Genomic DNA, 21373 nt, shown 5'->3' with positions numbered 1-21373 from the left:
TTTGCCAAAATTCACAATTATTTCATGAATCCATGTCAGTGTTCACATTGCAACTTGTACCAAAATTACTTTTTTCCTTGCTGCCTAGAATATCCTTATCTATCTGTTAAGACACAGTTCAAATATCATTTCTGCTGTGAAGGTTTCCTAAACGTCATCTCAAGCACCATGTAGAAGTGACCTCTTCACTCTGTAACTCCTTGAGGTCAAGGGCCATGTCTAGCTTGTCTCTAAGGTCCAAGGGCCTCATGTAGTGTCAGGTCTATAGTAGGCACTCAAGGGATGTCTAATGGATAATATAAATAAAATTTTGAGTAATTGTGAATCAAATGATAAGGTTCTCATTTGCTCTTCCATAATTAACTCCTTCAGTAAGACCTAAGTGAATATGTTGCACGTTAAATACAAAGCCCATGAGCAGAACTCCCAAAAATAACATAAATGGGAGCTCCCAATACAGCTGTATTATCTGACATATTTCATATACCAGGACAGAGCATTGTAATCCTGGGAGCTTTAGATGAACAATAACCATTTTTAATTTCACTAAGAATAACTGCTCCACAGCCAGGTGATATCGTTATGTAAATACTTTAGTTAAGAACAAGAAAGCCTAATTTATAAACCCAATAAAAAATCGCATTGTGTGGCTCAAACCTGTAATCCCAGCACTTTGGGAGGCTGAGGCAGGTGAATCACTTGAGCTCAGGAATTCAAGACCAGCCTGGGCAATGTGGTGAAACCCCATCTCTACAAAAAAATTAGCCGGCTATGGTGTTGTGCACCTGTAGTCCCAGCAACCCAGCAGGCTGAGGCGGGAAGATGACACGAGCCTGTCCAAGAGGTGGAGGTTGCAGTGAACTGTGATGGTGCCACTGCACTCCAGCCTGGGCAACAGAGAGAGATCCAGTCTCGAAACAAACAAACAAACAAACTGCATTGTCTTTCTACATCTTTATCAAAACTGTTTGAATTAAAGCTTTGTTCTACTCAATGAAATGTAAGATCCTGAACATTTAGAAAAGAAAATGATCCTACACAGTATCTACTCAAACTTCCTCTCCGAGATTGTTTATCCAAAAATAAGTAGTGTGTGCCAAAAAGTTAAGAGAATTTCAGGGTCACAATGTTGTTAACAACAGAATTGGGATTTAAATCTCTTTTGAAACCTAGTTAATATATCTTGCCTACCTGTCTATGTCATAAGCAAAACTAACTATTATTAAAACAACAACAACACAATGTTTCTTACTTCCAAGCACTAATATGTATCCATTCAAAAAATAGTTACTAAGTATGCCCTACATGTTAGGCAACATTCTGGAAAAGGCCACTTCCAACTATTAGATTTAATATGGCTGCATCCCATTTTATCCATGTTTAAAATGATAACTGTAATGCACTGTGCCTATTTGAAGAATCCAATGAGGTGGTACAGCATATTTTATAAAATGTAAAGCAATGTATGCAAATACAAAGAACTATTTATGTATTTGGAAAACTAAGCATTAACGGGCACCATGTTCTTTCACAGTCTATGACTGGAACCTCAAACATCTTCAAATATCAGCCAGGACCCTGGCATGAGATTTGTTGAGCTGGTCAAGATTGACAAGGTCAGATGTAATTGACAAATATTTCACATTGATTTTTGTTCTAAATGTCTGCAGGAAAGAATTCAAGATCAAGTTATGGCAAGTGTTCAAACAAGAACAGGAGAGTAAGTTGTTGGTGGGGTACGGTGTAATCCCAGCACTTTGGGAGGCCAAGGCAGGTGAATCACTTGAGGTCAGGAGTTCGAGACTAGCCTGGACAACATGGTGAAACCCCATCTCTACTAAAAATCAAAAACAAAAAAAAAGCCAGGTGTGGTGACAAGCACCTATAATTCCAGCTGCTCAGGAGACTGAGGCAGGAAAATCACTGGAACCCTGGAGGTGGTGGTTGCAGTGAGCCAAGATCGTGCCATTGCATTTCAGCCTGGGTGACAAGAGTGAGACTCTGTCTAAAAACAAAACAAAACAAAAAAAAGAACAGAAGAGCAAGTTGCTGAAGCTAATAGATCAGGGGAGGACCTCTGCTGCCTGTGGATAAGATACACATTATTAATTGGTGCACTGTGGGAAGCCAGAAAACAGGAAATCACCATTCTGTAATAATACACTCTATTAATCAGCTCAAACTCATGGATTTTGACAACTGTGCTAAGGTCTCAATGTGCTTCTATTCCTAATCAGCTTCTTTATTTCTCGAATTCAGGCGCCTGTGTTTATTTTTATTAGTTCCTGAGATCCTACAATTAGCAACTGCCATATGAATATTTTTGAAACCAGCCCAGCCCACATGATGGGTGAAACCATACCTGAAAGCATAAATGCTTTCACAATTGAGTAGAAGATAATCAAGTATGAATATCCTCTTAGAATACCAAAATAGGTCATAAAGTACATTTCCAACAAGATACATCTCTCTACATAATGCATGCTATGACTTGTAAAATACAATGAGCAGCATAGAATATTCCACTATAGGGCATTCTCACCTAGTTTTGATTTAGTTATTTTTTTCTTTAAGGTACAGTTGTTCTTCATACTTCATTATGAAGTTCATCTGTCCACAAAGTGTAGAATCCTGAATGCTAAAAATATCAACTTGTAGTTGTACTTTAAAAAGTGAAAGAAAACGGACTCTGAGGCACATCAACTGCATAATATTTACACATTCCAAAACAATTAAATAAAATAAATCCAGCTAGTGTCAATACAAGAGCTGTTTCTACAACCTAAGCTGATAATAATTAGGCTCAGGCCTCTATCATAGTAGTCTGTGACCCAACATAAGTTTGTAACTTTGCCAAAATCGTGAATGTCAGAGAAGAGAAAATAAACAATGAAATAGAGAAGGTTGAATTACCATGGAACAATTCGAATCTTGAAAGCATCATAAGTAATCAATTAAGAAGATCAGTTTTTCAAAAGCTTTAGGAAACATGAAAAGTACTATAAAATGTAGAATGTCTCCAGAGACTGCTAAATGTCCCCTGGAAGGGTAAAATCACCAAGAACCACTAATAGATAAGCAATCCAGTGGCTGTTAAAATATCGCTCATGTGAAACAAAATATTAAAAAGTCAGTTTATCATTAGCATTTATACTTACAAATGTCTATATTTGTTTTCTTTTTCTTTTTTCTTTTTTTTGTTTTTTGTTTTTTGTTTAGAGACCGATCTTGCTCTGTCACCCAGGCTGGAGCGCAGTGGTGCAATCATAACCCACTGCAGCCTTTAATTTCTGGGTTCCAGCAATCCTCCACTTCGGCCTCTTGAGAAGTAGCTGAAACGTGCCACCATACCTGGCTTTTTTTTTTTTTTTTTTTTAAGAGATGAGGTCTCACTATGTTGCCCACACTGATCTTGAACTTCTGATCTCAAGTGATCCTCCAACCTCAGCCTCTCAAAGCTTGAGATTACAGGCATGAGCGACCTTGCCCAGGCTGCTTTAGTTGTTTATTGAGCCACTGCTGCAAAAGATAGTTATCAACAACACTTTGGTGAATAATAACTAAATAATGACAGCACAGGTGAACCTACTGGCAGAAACTCCATCCCTTGTTCTTATGCCCCCTGCATCATTAGGCTGCAGAAAGCTGGTGAAATAATAGGTTTCATGGAAGTATCAAGAAGGAGAGAAAACAGGCCCAGGTCTTCATTCTTTCTATATTCTGTTGAAAGCTCATACATCACCTTTAAGTCACTTGGATTTCACCCTCCTGGCCCTACTCCCGCAGACCTTCTTCCTGGCTTTCACGGAAATGGTGCCTTTGGTTAAAACCTTACATAATCGTGCTACCTTGGGCAAGTCCCTTTGTCTCTCTAAAAATAAATTTATTTCCCTATTGGTTCCATATTTCATAACTTTATAATCCTTGGTTTATGTGGCTCAAATAAATGTACCCTTCACCTAGAAGTGCCTCATTTGCTGTGGGGTGGATAATAGCAGTGATGCAAAGGTTGTATTTTGCAAACTCTACTAATGTGCTTTCCATTTTTGCCTTTCTGTGACCATATCCTTCTCGCTAGGTGTCCTGAAGCATTCTGAGGGATCCAGGGGCCTAAGGCAGAGAAGGGGGCTTTTGAACTATTGCTGCAAAATGCAAAACATTGAGCTACTGACAAAATGCAAAGGGAAATAAAGAGGCCATGTTGAGCTACTGACAAGCACAGGGGATTTTTCTTTCTTTCAAGACAATAGCTGCACAGACCATACTTTGTTAAGGGGGACAAAAGGATTCTTCAAGTCAAAATTTCCCAAATTGAAACAGTTACCATTTAACATATTACGAGGCCACCCTTGCGGTTTCTATCTCTTTCTCTACATGCACATACACAGACACATACATACACAAGATAAAACAGATTTTAATTTTACGCCAAGAGTAGAGAGAACTCAGGATACAAGATAACGTTTTGTAATCCTGGTTGCACATTAGAAATGATTTGCAAAACACTCTTACATGCAGGACGTATTCAGATTAGTGACTGAGAATCTGCAGGTCCCAATCATCAGCATTTTTTAAAAGCTTTCTTGGTACAGTAAAGTTTAAGAACCACTGATGTAGGACAAAAAACAAGCTGTTCCTTCCAATCCAAGGACATGCGGGAGAAGATGTGGATTTGAGTAAAGCTGACAGTAAGAGCATATACTCTGATCTCCCGCCTCGGGGTACTGCCAAGGTGAGCTTACATGGGTTGAGAGTCACACTGACGGAAGATAGGTTTAGTGCTTCTTGCTCTTTTGGACAACAGGAGGAGACATTTGCACAGGTGTCCCACAGCAACCAGGGTGGCCACCTGTGGAGGCAGCATGTATGTCTGAGTTAGTAGAAGATTCCACTCCCTGGACCCTGGGGAGGAGTACAGATGAAAGGCAGTACAGGCTGGCGGACTTCCCATGGGGTTGCTGCAGGCTGAGTTGCCCACTAGCAACAGGAGGCAGAGCAGAATGCTGGGGCTAGGAATGGAAGAGGAGTCCCCACCAGACATCTAGTGGCAGCAAGAGCTGAGGTGGGGCTAAGTCCATAGGAAAGACCAGCAGGTCTCCAACAAGCTGGAAGAGACCAGACCAGGAAATATTTCAGGGGCAAACCTGCATATCAAACGGTGGAGATTTTGTGGCTGGATCTAGACAAACCCCACCCAGTAGAAGCGCGCCATGCACATGCAGAGACCAGCAAGAGCCCAGGGCCCCCATCCCACTGTACAAAGTGACGCCCTCATAAACTTATCCACCATCTTGGGGAAGAGGAAGGTGAGTAGGGCTCTCATCAGCTGAGCATCTACCCAAAAGGTCTAAGGTGCCCATAAGTGACTGTTTAAAACAGGTGTGATAAGCAATTCCACTTTACTACACCAGATACCTAAACTGAGAGGAACTTGCTTAGCAAGAGACTGAAATATTTTAAACTGGAAATTAGGTTTCCTAGCTATTGTGTGCTGTTCATAGAGAAGATTTGATTCTCTGCAGAAAACTACAAAGTCATATTTTTAAAACCAGTCTATGATTAGAATGCAAGTTAAGTGAATATAACAGTTTAGCAGGGAGGAGGATGGGCTATTATTGGTACACAAGTGTGAATTCCTCTGCTACAAAGAGAGGTAGGGGGATAGATAAAACAATTAGTTATTCTTCTCTTTTGCACATTTGGAAATAATGTGAATAAATGTCCAACTCTGTTACCACAACTGTTTTCATGAAATTTACCAGCACTTTTATTCAAAAGCTTGTCATCAAAAAAAAGTTTAATCATAGATATAGCAACTGCCTGGGAATGTATTTGCTTCAGATAATCCTCCAACCATTTAAAGAAAAACACATAGAATTCAAGCACACCTCTATGTTAAAAGAAGGGCAGCTGTCACCCGTCTATCTTTGCGTTAACAGCATGACAATTAACGCAGTGCAAGGTTGGCCTGGCTGGGGTGATTGCTCAGAACACTGGACGCCCCTTAGCAGTGACCATTGTGTTGCTTAAGTGGCAGAAAATATCAGAATATGGCAAGGTGAGAACTTTCCTGTGATGTGATTCCTTCATGTCTTGGAACTTTTGTGACACGCTGAAGCTGGGGCGGCCAGGTCATGAAACAGCTCCGAAGGCAGCACCACATTGCTCAGAAGAACCCAGGAGGAGCCTGCGTCATTTATTCACCCATTGAATAAAGGAAGGCTCACAGAATTAGAAGAGATGCACTGCATTAATCTTGCAAGGTATACAAGTTTAAAATCTAGAAAAGACAAGTGAAGGTCAAAAAGTGACAGGAAAAATCTAAGAGAGACACTGCCTAAAAAAAGAGTGAATACCTGAAATAATGGATGAATACATTGTTGGACTCAAAACCTTCAAAAACACCAAGGTCCAAAAATGACAGTCCAAGAAAGGAGGGATAATTTCAGATTGAAAGAGACCCCCCCCCCAAAAAAAAAAAAACACATGAAACTAAACACAATGCATGATTCTGTATTGAATCTTTCCATTGTGAGGGACACTATGAGGACACTGGCAAACTTTGAAGGGGATATGTGGCAGCTACATGCCAAGTTGAAGTTCCTGATTTTCGTGGCTGTACTCTGATTATGTAAGAGAATGTCCTTCTTTGTAGAAAATATGCACACAAGTATTTCAACAACTGTCTTCAAATGGCTTAGGAAAAATAAAAGTTCTTAGACTTTTTTGAAATTATTCTTAAGATTAAGAGTATTTCAAAATTAAAAAATGTATTATACAGGGATTAATCAGTTTTGAATAATTAGAAATATTTTGTTAATAAATTGGTGAAAATACACATTCACAGTCACTAAGAATAACTTAGGAAATAAGTAAACCTTTATGTCTGCAGGAAAAACAATTTGCTATTTAAAGAAATTGAATTTGTTAAGGAGTGTGAACAAAGAAATATTGTCTTGGAGAAAAACCTACTCTTGTTCTCTTTACATTATTTTTAAAAAGGCAAGGATAAATAGCTATATTGCAGGGACAATTCTTTTCTTTAAAAATATTTTTTCGGAGGGAGATCGTTTAATCTGATTAAGGAGATTTTTAAAACACTGACATGCATGTGTACGGAACACATATTATTCAAGTCTAAATAGCTTTATATCAATGATCAGTCCACGAGTTGGTTTGATCATAACATCTTGAGGCACATTAATTTTGAGTACCTAGTCAGGTAGAGTTCAAACAGCCTAGATAGGTATCTGTAACAACCCCTGGAGGAATTTTTAACTGGGCAATAAAAGTTATGTGAGAGTGACTGCTCTATGCACAGGTTCGATACACTGTTGTGATATAATTTGCCAAGTCTCCCACACTAAAGAGTTAGTGCAAGCTTTGATATGAGGAGAGTACTAATCTAGCTCATTAGTTCCCACCCAGGGGTGAAGTTGCCTCCCAGGGTACATTAGGCAATGTCTGGAGGCATTTTTAGGTGTCACCACTGAGGGTAATGTTCCTGTCATCGAGTGGGTGGAGGCCAGGATGCTGCAAAACATCCACAAGGCACAGGGCAACCCCACCACAGAGGATGGATCCAACTCCAAATGTCAGTAGTGCTGCAGCTGAGGGCAACTGACCTTGGTCCTTGTGCAACCACCCACTTTGGGGTAGGGTTAGCATGGGTAGGTCCCACTGTGCTGGATCCTATGGTCCAAGTGACTGGATTAGAAGTAGATTCCAAGTGACTCAAAGGAGAATAAGGAATTCTGTTAAAAAATCAGAATGCTACAGAAGTATTCTAAAAGGATATTATTTTTGATATACTTTCAAAAACCACAGAATTATAATGACTGAAAGTTAATTTTCTAGACTGCACACAGTGACTGACAACGTGATCTTTGGGACTTTGGCTGCCAAAGCCACCACAACTGCACAATCTACAATCTACAAACAGAGTGATGCTGATCTCCAGGTCTCTCAGGCTGTGAAAATGCCATATATCTCATGAACCAGAATTCATTTCGAGGCAGGGAGAGAACATCTGAAAAGAAGGCAGTAAAATAAAGCATAAAATGCTGATGGGATTTTTCCAAGACACTTTGGTAGTGTAAACCTATGACAACCAATCCTGAGGACAAGAGACTTTGCTACTTCCATCTGCAAATCAGCTAAGATTTCTGGGTAAATAATAATTTCTTGGATATTATTATTGCAAGGTGGTTCTGTTTTGACAGGTTCGGGAAAGGCACTTGCGTTGTGAATTCTAATTTAGGGGTAGGACAATTTATAAATAAAATTAGTTCATTGTTTATTTCTCAATAAATAGTAAGGATTTTATTATAATGTGTTAATTTTCCCATCTTCAGGCAACCCCAACTGTTTTTACTTGATATGAACTAATAAATTATATTGCCATTATTTAATTTATATCTTAAACATGTACAAAATAATAGGTTTTGGATGCATAGCCACTTTTAAAATTCACATATTTGGCCGGGCATGGTGACTCACACCTGTAATCCCAGCACTTGGGAGGCTGACACAGGCGGATCACCTGAGGTCAGAAGATTGAGACCAGCCTGGCCAACATGGCAAAATCCCTTATCTACTAAAAATACAAAAATTAGCTGGGCCTGGTGGTGCACACCTATAATCTCAGCTACTCAGGAGGCTGAAGCAGGAGAATCACCTGAAGCTTGGCCGTGGAGACTGCAGTGAGTCGAGATTGTGCCACTGCACTCCAGCGTGGGCAAAAGAGCAAAACTCCATCTCGGAAGAGAAAAAAAAAAAATCACATATTGCTTACAATACTATAATTCTGCACTAAATATCATGGCTTATCTGCCAAAATTTACAGTATCTAACTCAGAAATATTGTTCTCTTGAAACAAATTGGATCTCAAATATTTCTGCTGAATGATTTGTATTTCAGATCATGGAGAACATCCAGGATTAAGCTAAAGCCAGGGCCTTCATGGAAAATAAAGGTTAGAATACAGACACTAACGTAAAAATTCCAAACCTGAAGACCCTATGCAGGTTCAAGGCAGAGAACTTTGGATCAGAGGTTCAAGGACTGCCTGAGAAGGGGTTAGAGGAAGAGAACTGGTGAAGAAGAGGGATCATCTAGGGTGACTGATGACAATAAGACAGCACATTTGAAATTCACCTGTATAGGCAAGAAGTTGCAAGGCACATAGAAAAGTTGGAGGAGGCCGAGGCAGGCGGATTATGAAGTCAGGAAATCAAGACCATCCTGGCTAACATGGTGAAACCCCCCTGTCTCTACTAAAAATACAAAAACTTAGCTGGGCGTGGTGGCGGGTGCCTGTAGTCCCAGCTACTTGGGAGGCTGAGGTAGGAGAATGGTGTGAACCTGGGAGGCGGAGCTTGCAGTGAGCCGAGCTCGTGCCACTGCACTCCAGCCTGGGGGACAGAGTGAGATTCCATCTCAAAAAAGAAAGAAAGAAAAAAAAATAAAAGTTGGATTGGCCAGAAGGAAGTAGACAGTTCTGATCCATCCATGCCTTGCCATGTGTTATCTGTATTTGTTGATGAAGGTATCCACTCATTTGTCCATTTATCATTCATTTGATAGTAACTTATTGAAGTCATCTGTGAGATAATTCTTGCAGAAGAGAACATCTGGCTTTTAGTATCCAATATACTTTTGGATACTAACTTTGTATTCAACTTTCCCCTACTTTGTAAATACTAATTGCTGCTACTATTCACTGAATGGTTACAAGTGCTAGAAACTGTGCTAATAACGGTGTAATGTAGATATCACTTTTTCCTATTTACACACATGGAAACAAGTTTGAGAAAGTAATGTGCCCAAAATTACAGAACTACTAAAGAATGTAGTCAGGCTTGGAAATGATTCCAGCAATTTCTTATCTCCTACCAAAATGTCTTTGAAATATAAGAAACAAAATCTCACACCACCATTAAAAACTCTTTCATAAAAGCTCTTTGATTTGGCCACTCCAATTCTCAGGGCAGGCAAGAAGAATTTCAACTCACAATAAGGATGATGGAGGTTTTAAAAAGAAAAAGCAAAAAACAGTTCAATCAACCTAAAGCCAAGTGAAATCACGTGGCTATCATGGTAATCTAATACTCTGGTGTATCTTCAAAATATGTTATCTAAATATCTGTCCACTATTAAATGGAAGCAGAGAAAATACTTTTAAGGCAAATAGCATAAACCTGTTATTCTGTGTTTGATATAAAAATGTATTTCATGCATGCAACATAATATTCTAACTTATTTGGTAGGATCATACTAGGTTGATCACTTTTATTCTCATTAAGAGTAAAGTTTAGGCTGGGCACGGTGGCTCACGTCTGTAATCCCAGCACTTTGGGAGGCCGAGGCGGGCGGATCACGAGGTCAGGAGATCGAGACCATCTTGGCTAACATGGTGAAATTCCATCTCTACCAAAAATACAAAAAATAGCCGGGTGTGGTGGCGGGCGCCTGTAGTCCCAGCTGCTCAGGAGGCTGAGGCAGGAGAATGGCGTAAACCCGGGAGGTGGAGCTTGCAGAGAGCCGAGATCTTGCCACTGCACTCCAGCCTAGGCGACAGAGTGAGACTCCGTCTCAAAAAAAAAAAAAAAGAATAAAGTTTAGGCTCTGTGAAGCTGGAAGTATATATTAAATATAACTCAGTGTGGGAGGTGGGGATTAATTAAACTACCCTAGTCAAGAGAGAAAGAATTGTGCAATAAATGTTACCAGGACACTTGGTTAAAAATTTGGGTAAAATAAACAGATTTAGAGTTTTATATCATATCAAACACAAATTTCAAGCCCAAAATTGTTTAGAGAATTTAATTAAAACTATGACTCATGGGAGAAAAAAATAGATAAGCATCTGATCTTCTTGAGTTGAATGATTTTTAAGCATTTAAATAGGAGAAAAAGACTCATTTTCTATCATAATTATATACTTATATATAATTATCCCATATATTTATATGTAATTATAAATATATGTAACGTTTTCCAGACATTTATAAAGGCTATCCTAATCTTTCGAGAATTAGCAACTTAATGAGCAATCCCACTAGTGGATGTATATTGAAAGGAGGTAAATCAGTATGTCAAAGAAATATCTGCCCTCCCATGTTCATTTCCATGTTTTTCACAATAGCCAAAATATCAAATCAACTTATGTGTTCATCAGTAAATGCACGTATAAGGAAAATGTGGTATACATACACAATGGATGTGATGGGATTCTCTCAATGGAATATTGTTTATATATACACAATGGGATAATTCTGTAATGAAATTCTGATTTAGCCTTAAAATAAGAGGAAATTCCTGTAATGTGCAACAATATGGATGAATCTGGAGGACATTTTGCTAAGTGAAATTAGCCAAGCACAAAAGGACAAATACTGAATGGTTTCACTTATGTATGGAATATTTAAAAGTTGAACTAATAGAAGTAGAAAGTAGAGTGGTCATTATTAGTGGTTAAGGGGAAGACAGGGTTTGGGTTGGGGAGATATTGGTCAAAGGATTCAAAATTTCAGTTAGGCAGGAGGAATAACAGACCTACTCTATATCATGCTGACTATAGTTAATAACAATGTATAGCATACTTGATAACCACGGAGAGAATAGATTTTAAATGTTCTTACCACAAAAAAAGTGTTCTTACCACACACAAAAAAAAGATGTATAATGTGAGATCATACGCCTCTTAATTAGCTTGATTTAGCCATTCCACATTGTATACATATTTCAAAACAATATGTTGTACATGATAATATATATACAATTTTTATTTGTCAATTTAAACATGGATTTTTAAAAATATATATAAAAAAAAAACAGAATGAGAACCTCTAGCAACACGCTCAGGCATGTTTTTCACAAAAGTCAACTGCACTCTTAACCTTGGGAACCAACTGTCTTTTCCTGTGTCATGTTTGTGTAGTTCACTCACAGTAGGATACACACCCTTCTTGGAGGGATCTGTCTTGGTCATCTTTGGATCTGAGGCAAAAAAAACAGCTTGGTACCTGACAGGTGATTTTTATTAGGTTGGTGCAAAAGTAATTGCGGTTTAGGTTTAGAAAATGTCCTTATCTCTTTTTTGTCTGTTTGTTTCAAATTTATTTTAACGTTTTGCTAACAGTCCCTCTCAGAGAAGCTCCATTCCTATGCTTTCCTGGAGCCTGCTTCTTTCTCTCAGGCCTTGGTTAGTAGGCCCTCCTCTCCACACCAGCATATGAATCTTTTAAGAAGCCTAAGCGCCAATGCTTTTTCTAGAGCTCCGCTAATGATCTGACTTTTCCACTCCCTGCAGTCCCTCCCAAGCCCTGCAGGCCTTTTTATCAGTGGCTCTTTTACTCCTTACCAAAAATACTTTTTAACTCTTGAAATGGAATCGATAGGGAGCATAGATGACCTACACATATTATTATAAACATTACAGGAAATAAGGCCCATTGCCATATAAAGCAGAAATAAAGACAATATGATTTATAAGTTACATTTTAAAATATGTAAATGTTAGGGCACAATGGCACCTGAATGCAGAATAAGGTTGTTATATGCTTTCTCCTATTAATAAGAACAATGTCTTCAACTGAATAATGATTTCTTTAGAAAAAGGATATTTTGAAAACAAAAGTGTTTCTGTACACAGTTGTAAATGTGCCATAAATACATCAACTTCGCCTGCAGCCTGATGTATGAGTGTTGACCAACCATTCAAATGAGAGGCACTGTCAAAAGTGATACAATTTTCTCAAGCAGAAAAACACTCTTAATGGCATACTGAATAAAATAAAGTGAAATATATTCCCTCAAGGCCAGGTGCAGTGCTTCATGCCTGTAATCCTAGCACTTTGGGAGAACAAGATGGGAGAATCACTTGACACCAGGAGTTCAAGACCAGACTGGGCAACATAGTGAGACCTCATCTCTACAAAAAATAAAAAAATATTAGCCAGGCACGATGGTGTGTGCCTGTAGTCCTAGCTACTTGGGAGGCTGAGATTGGGGGATCACTTGAGCCTAGGAGTCAGAGGATGCAATGAGCTATGATTGTGCACCCAGCCTAGGCAATAGAGCAAGACCCCATCTCAAAAACAAACAAATAGGCTAGGAATGGTGGCTCACACCTGCAATCCCAGGACTTTGAGAGGCCAAGATGCGGGGATCACTTGAGACCAGGAGTTCAAGACCAGTCTGAGCAACATACTGAGAGCCCATCTCTATAAAATTTTTTTGTAGCACATTAGCCAGGCCTGGTGGCACATGCCTGCCTGTAGTCACAGCTACTACTTGGTAGGCTAAGGCGGAAGGATCACTTTAGCCTAAGAGTTTGAGGTTGCAGCAATTTATGATTGTGCCAATGCACTAAAGCCTGGGTCACAGAGCAAGATCCTGTCTCTAAAACAAGCAATCAAACAAATTTCTTCAAGCTACTTGCTGGTTTCACTGCTAGAATACACAGTGTATGTTAAAACAATATATAGAATGCCTGGGGTTTCTATGTAAACTGAAGTTTGTTGTTAGCATTGGAGAATGAGACACAACTATTTCCTGGGGGTCATTCAAAACTTATGTGTGACATGGATACTTCTCTGTAGAGCAGAACCCTCCCATTGCCTGTGCAATCCCCCTCTAATTGTGACAACCAAGCATGCCTCCACCCCAATATAAATACCCCTTAAGGAGTACTGAAGCCTCTTTCGAGAACCACTGGTTCTCCTTTGACTCCTTCCCAGGTCCTTGAACACTATTTTAGAATGTTGCTATTTCTTTTGATCTTTCTTTCTCCTTTATTTGTAACATCTGAAACACAACCTGTTCACACTCTCAGCTTTTATTTCCTCCCATATAAATCCTTCATCTACACCTGTGTTTACCTTTGTAGGGGTCAATATTTACAAAGGAAGTTCATTTTCACCTACACATACATAGCTACATTTTCTTAAGAAATATCAGTGACATTTTTATTAGCCACGTTAACAAGCATTTAGTTTGATGGATTTGGTAAAAATTAAAGGAAATTTAGCTGGTGAAAGTGTAAAGAAATGTGAAATGTTAAGTTCAGATATATTGTTTATTGAATGTGAAATGGTAAAGATAACAACATTTTAAAATAATATTGTGTCATAATACATTATTTAATAATTCCAGATATCAGAATTGCCAGAATATTCAATCATCATATGAGAAAAGTTAAACTTAAAGCATTAGCTTTTTGTGTTCCATGGACATAAAGCACTGAGCTACTCATATGAATGAACTTGTTCTCATTCATCTAAGAAACAGGTGACTAGTGCACTACTTGCTTGAGCTGAAGGATTGCCAGGATAGAAATTCTGTAATAAAATCCTGATTTTATCAGTCCCACATTGCATAGCTCCTTCTTAACCTGGGGTTTCAAATGCTATTAGATAGCAACAGCCATTTATTATTGCTGGGCCCATGTATAACATTTCAGGGTAGAAAGGACCCATCTGTGTCCGTCCTCATGTGGTGTTGACAAGACTTCTCAACTTCTCCCAACCTATGAATAAGTCCTAATACAAGGCTTGGAATGAAGACAAATCCCTCAAGAGTTTAAACTTTATTAGATATACTAATCTCCATGATGACAGATGCCACCCATTCTCTCAGAGCCTGCATTTTAGCTATACCATGAGCTTCATGAAGAGCAATTTAATCTCAGCTTACTTCATTTCAATCATTATCATTTTAGCACTATCCCTGTGCTATACTGCACAAAGGCTCTGGAAACACAAAAATGGATATGAAATGATCATGCACATTGCTATTCATGAGGAGTCATCAAAGTATTTTCACTCATCAGGCAGAAAAAAAGGAGAGATCTTTCAAAGGTAAGCTGGGGGTACTTCTGCTGAGTTGCATAAGAAAGAAGAGAAGAAATCACCTCTTTGTATTCATGACCATGGCCACGTTTGATTGGCACCTTCCTCTAGGCTTGTAATAATACCTCTGAAAAAAACAAGGCACTGACAATGACTGTAAAATAAAATATTTTTATGAGCCACAGAAGAGGCAGGTTGATCAAGAGAATAAAGGAACAAAAGGAACAAAGAAGCGCTTTCTTCTGTATTCCTGGAAAATCATGTTTTATGGTCCAATGTAAAGCTGGATTACTTACTCATATCAGCTGAAAGATTCAGAACCTTGTTCCAGCATGTGGCTTTTCACATAGCATCTGTATCCTAGCAATGTTGTCTTTAGCTTGGGGCAGTGGTTATGTGACTGGGAACAAGAAGGAGCTTGAACCAATGTCAACACCCAATTGACGCTAATGAGGAACATTAGGTTCTCAAACATCGTGTGACCTAACCATCCCAGTCATGTCACTTTTCCTACAATGAACAGAACACGACTTCAGGTCACCTCTTCTCTCTCCTGCAGCTCTCCCTTATACACAGCCATGCATTTGTGATCCTAGTCAAAGGAAAAAGAACTAATAAAATGGTAATTGACCAGGAAAAGGGTTAAAAAATAATCCTGGACACAGGCCAGAAGCTAATTACATCCAGCCAAGTGAGGGCTGTAAACAAGGTCAAAAGGATAAGAAGGCCTTGAAACCAAGACATCCAGCTGGATCAGAAGAGAACAGAGATGAACTCAGGTTTAGAGACATCCAGAGAAGAGCAGGGAAATTAAAAGGCAGAAAGCAAAATGGGGGTAAACAGATTGTTCTTTCAGAGGATGGAGGGAAGGGCAGCACAACCAATCTTGCTTTGGAAACAAAAGTTTACTAATTATATTTATGTCTTCCCAGGTCATAAGATGGAAGCTTCTCAAAGTGGAAGTTTTGTTAATTTTCTGAGTAAAGCTAACAAAATTTATAGGTATTAAGACCCATACTTGTATATAACCTGGATTTCCTTATCAGACTTCACAAATTGATGCCGAGATGCTGTGGGTAGAACTTCACAAATTGATGCCGAGATGCTGTGGGTAGAAGGGGATTTTTTTTTTTTTTTTTTGAGTCAACCGCATGAGCAATAAAGATTATTAACAAAATAAAACTTTGGATTTTTCCCGACATCTCTACAGTCTGTCTCTAGATGGAATATTTCTTTTTCTCCTGGCCTTTGCTGTACTGAGTTTTATCACTCCATATGCATTGATTGTATCCTAGGAGAATTTATGTAGCAGCAGAAACAAGAAATCCAACCCCAAATGGAAAACCCTTCCAGTCTTTGTCACTCAGAATTCATCACGCTGTTTTCCTTGTCCTTCAAGGACCACCAACACTTGTATCTCACTCATGGGTTTCAATTCACTACCCCTTACCTCCTGGCTTTTACACTCAGCTTGCCATATATTGATAGACAGCAATTGCTAAATTTTTCTTTTCTCCAGACATGCCATAGAATCTATTAACCTGATTTTTTTCTTGTCTGTAGGACAAATTCTCCTTTATTCATAAATCCAGTTTAGCAGAAACTTACATTCATGCCTACCCATGACCTACATCACACTCTTAGCTTCTGACTTTTCATGGTAGCTTCTGACTTTTCATGGTAGCTTCTGACAGTAAGGTGGGCCAGAGGAAAAAAAAATGCAGAAAACAGAAACCTAGAACAAAGGGAAATTCCATATTCCCTTGAAGCTCCTTCTGCTGCTAATTTCCTTTAGTCTCTGTCTGTGGTTGTCATCCAATTTTTATCTTCAAGTTTTTTGTGTTTTCTTTTTATTCTTTTTTTTTTTTTTTTAACTCTTAACCCTCTGCCAGGACCTGTCCCCTTCCTGTGTCAAACAGATTGGCTTATTCTAACTCTTTCAGATATTTATTTGATTCCTGAACCATTTTAACACTCACATAACACCACAGATTTGTTCTCAGAGGAAATAAAAGAACCATCAGGCACCTCCCAAACATTTTTCCCCTCTATTAAGCAAACAATTGAATAATAGCAACCTTAGAAGCCAAGTAAATGTTTCCAAAATAAATGTTTGCTTTGCCAGAAAATATTTCTAAAAGCATTTCAATAGTGGTAATAAAACAAATATCTGCAAAATGGACAAAAAAAACACATCAAATATGTTTTTTGCAATCCTTTCTAAGCACCTGGTGTTGCTTATGCTGAATTTTTGACCTAACCAAGGACCCAGTAGATACTGTGTGAAATTATTTGTTTCCCAACTCTCCCTACCACCTACAGAAAATTTAGAAAAAATATTTTGCTTGCCAAAAGGAGGATATTTGTAGTTAATATTCACCCATATCAAATTATTTGCAGTTGCTTACAATTCAATATGCACAGTGGTAATCTAATAGAAAAGGATTGAAAACATATATGAACTTGGCACATTAAAATATATCTGTAGCAGGTCTTGATTTGACTGTAAACTGCCTAGAGTAAAAAAATATATATATTCCCACAAAAAATCCTTATCAGGAATGAGTGTTTTTTTGACCAGTTATAACAACTGCAATCTTGATGACTGCAGTTCCATAGGATTCATTCTTGTATTTGACAAGAAATCCTATCAAAATCTATTCATAGATAAGTCAACTTGCTTAACCGACATGAAAAAGGAATACATTTTGTCCAAACTATGATTGAATTTAACAATAACACTTAGTCCTATATCATCTACTTTAATATATATTATACTATAAAAACATACCTTCAGACATATTTAAAATGTAACCCTTTCTGGTCTTTTCTCTTGAAATTCATAACTAACACCTCATACTTTTAATAATGTAAATGTTGACGATTCTATACCACTAGAAATCTGTTAAAATCTATAATTACTTCCATACTTACTAAACTGGAAGTCTTTAAAATTACATAAATATTCTAAAAATTGTTTCAGTTGTTCTCAACCAGTGGCAATTTTACACACACACACCCCACCCCCATACCCCAGAAGGGGACATTTGACAAAGTCTGGAGATATTTTTGTTTGTCAGGATTGAGGGTAGGGGTGAGACTGGCATTTAGTGGGTAGATGCCAGAGATTCTGCTAAACATCCTGAGATACAGAGGACAGCCCTCTTGCAACAAAAACAATCCAACATACATTTCAGTAGTGCTGAGGTTGAAAACACACAATTTACTCTGAGTGTGTGTCTTCTGTTGATAAAACAAGTTTAACACATCAGAAAATACCTTGTGAAATATATTCTTTAAAATTAAATATTACTTATTCTGAAATATTCTACATAAATATGAATAAAGGAATAACTAGAAAACGAGTAAACTTTGAACACAGTAGGATTTATGAATGTGAAGGTATACTATTTATATATTGAATTAGAGTTTTTGAGAAAGCAATGTTGTTTATATCTTTTTACAGAATGTGGCTTTCTATTTTCTGAAAGACACAATCAAGAAGTTCTTACAAAGGCATTTCAGTTTGAAGAGTTTTCAGGAAAGAAAAGATTCAAGACTTAAGCAAAACTTAATCAGAAACATTTGAGTCTTATTCAATTTCCTATAAAATGCCATATGGATTTCAAAATTAATAGTGGAATCTACATGACAGATGAATAAGGGGTCATTTTACATTCTAGATACCAGGAGTACTTGTCATATGTTAAAAGAGGAACTGATGTCTCTCATGTCTAAAATTTTGATGGAATTATTTTATTATAGAATCTAGTCTTGGTCGCTAATTGAGCTAGCATCAAGTAAAGATTTCATATGGTTTAAAATAAGAGCGTTAAAATTGGGGAACATTGTAATCAAATCCTCATCAATAATAGGACAAATTGAAAATCATTTGCTTAGAATGTGACAGAATGTGAAGAAAAGAACAGGGCCTCACTCCTGCACTAACTCTGGCAAATATGTGCAGTCCAGATATAATCAGGAAGAAATAACAGACAAACCCAAATGGAGGGACATTCTGTGAAATAACTGGCTGGTATGTTTTAATTGTGCTACGACCAGGAAAGTCAAAGAAAGATGAGAAATCAGACTGAAGAAGACTAACAGACATGAAAATTCATGGCAATGCATAATTCTAACTGGCTCCTTCTGCCTCAAAGCATTTAAAGGCAGTCTGACCATTAGAAGGTAGAAATATATCAGTGCCCATTTCCTGATTTTTAGGTCTTGACTGTGTCTGTGTATAATAATCCTCTTCCGGGGAAATGCATGCTAAAATATTCAGGATACGAGGCATCAGAGTGGAAACTTACCCTCAGGTGTTTTAGGAAAAAAGAAAGCTCCTTTTACTCTATACTCAAATTTTTTGTAAGTTGGTGACTGCTTCAAAATAATATATGTATAGTATGACATTTCAAAATTAGATATATATTTATAAATTATTGTTTCAAAGTTATGCATAAATATTTTTAAGGGGGTACCAAGTCAACGCCAATAAAACTGCATGACTCAAAAAAAAGTTCAATTTATCCACACTATATAGTTTAGAAACTAATATAAAAGATTTTCATTTAAAATTATTACCATAAAAAATATCTTACCATTGAATAAGGGAGATACTTCCTAATAGCTAATAATTGAAAACAACCCAAATGCCCATTAACAAAATGTCATGTAACTATATAATCATCACCTTTCAGCCACAAAGGAATGAACTACTGATAGATGCTATAGCATGGATGGACCTAAAATCATTATCCTGACTAACAGAAGCAAGGCATAAAAATGCCACATACTGTATTATTACACTCATATGAAATATCTTTCATAGAGAAGTCAATAGAAACAAAGTAAATTAGTGGTTGCCGGGGGCTGCGAGAAGGCTGAGGTCACTGAGGATGATGGCTAAAAGAGATGGGATTTCTTTCTGATATGATACAAATATTCTACAGTCGACCGTGGTAATATTCACAATGTCTGTGAATATATCTGAAATGGTTAGGCTTTGTGTCCCCACCCAAATCTCATCCTGAATTGTAATCCCCAGGTGTCGAGGGGAGAACCTAGTGGGAGGTGATTGGATCATGGGGACGGTTTCCCCCACGCTGGTCTCGTGATAGTGAGTTATCACGAGATCTGATGGTTTTATAAGTGTTTAGCAAGTTCCTCCTTCACTCACTCTTTTCTCTCCTGCTGCCATGTGAAGAAGGTACTCAGTTCCCCTTCATCTTCTGCCATGATTGTAAGTTTCCTAAGGCCTTCCCAGCCATGCGGAATTGTGAGTCAATTAAACCTCTTTCCTTTATAAATTACCCAGTCTTGGATATTTCTTTACAGCAGTGTGAAAACGGACTAACACAATACCAAAAACTACAGAACTGTGCAATTTAAATGAGTGAATTAAGTGGCATATACACTCTATCACAATAAAACCATTTGAAGAAAAGAGAGATGGGTACTCTTTTTCTTCCCCCTTATTCCTTCAATTTTTGTAACTACATAATGTACACTGTTAATCATTTGTTCATTTATTGAGCAAGTGTCTTACCACTGAAAGTCATGAACTTAAATACAAGTAGGAACAGACAGGGTAAGTGACTATCAAATAACTCTTCCTATGTCGTTATCCATGTGTGGTTTTGCTTGTTTTTTTGTTTGTTTTTCTTTTTTTGGAGATGGAGTCTTGCTCTATCACCCAGGCTGGAGGGCAATGGCACGATCTCGGCTCACTGCAACCTCTACCTCCCAGGTTCAAGAGATTCTCCTGCCTCAGCCTCCTGAGTAAATGGGTTTACAGGTATCTGTTACCATGCTAATTTTTGTATCAATATCCATGTTTTTAAAAGTTATGCATCTCAAGGTTCATTAATATGAGTGAATAAATGGAAAAGGAATTATGTGCATGGATTACATAACTCTGACATTTACATTTGCATTTACATCTTTATTGAAGAGGAGAAATGTAGTGTACTCTGTTAAATAACTTGTGCCTTTATATTGTGGTTTTACAGCATTTACACATTCCCAGTGTATGAAATATTTGGAAATCTAGTAAATACTGCTTTGTTCTTGGTTTATGCCACATGTACAAAACTTTCAGTTGTAGTGATTATGGTATCATATTGTCACATTCTCCCAAAAAAATGTTGACTGTGCCATTCTATCTTTGTCTCTTTTCTCCCATTTTCCAGATATATTGGTAAGGAAGCCAGAAGTATGCTGCTTCAGAATATGTATTTCCATTTTTTCCTTCTCTTATTTTAGGAATGTAGACACCAGAAAAAATTCTTAGCTTCCTCAAAGGTTACTGTGACTACATTAGCACTGTTTTAGAGTCTAAGACAGGCTAGTGGTTATCTAAATCTAGTCCCCAGGATCAGCAGTAAAAGCATCACCCCAAAGCTTGGATAAAACGCAAATTACAGAACTCCACTCCAGATAATGGAATCAGAAACTCTGAGTGTGGGTCCCAGCAATCTGTTTCACAAGCCCTTCAGGTCATCTGATGGTTTGAGAAACA

Source organism: Colobus angolensis, unplaced genomic scaffold (assembly GCF_000951035.1).
Source record: "Colobus angolensis palliatus isolate OR3802 unplaced genomic scaffold, Cang.pa_1.0 Scaffold444, whole genome shotgun sequence".
NCBI lineage: Eukaryota > Metazoa > Chordata > Mammalia > Primates > Cercopithecidae > Colobus > Colobus angolensis.
This window is presented reverse-complemented; position numbering follows the sequence as displayed.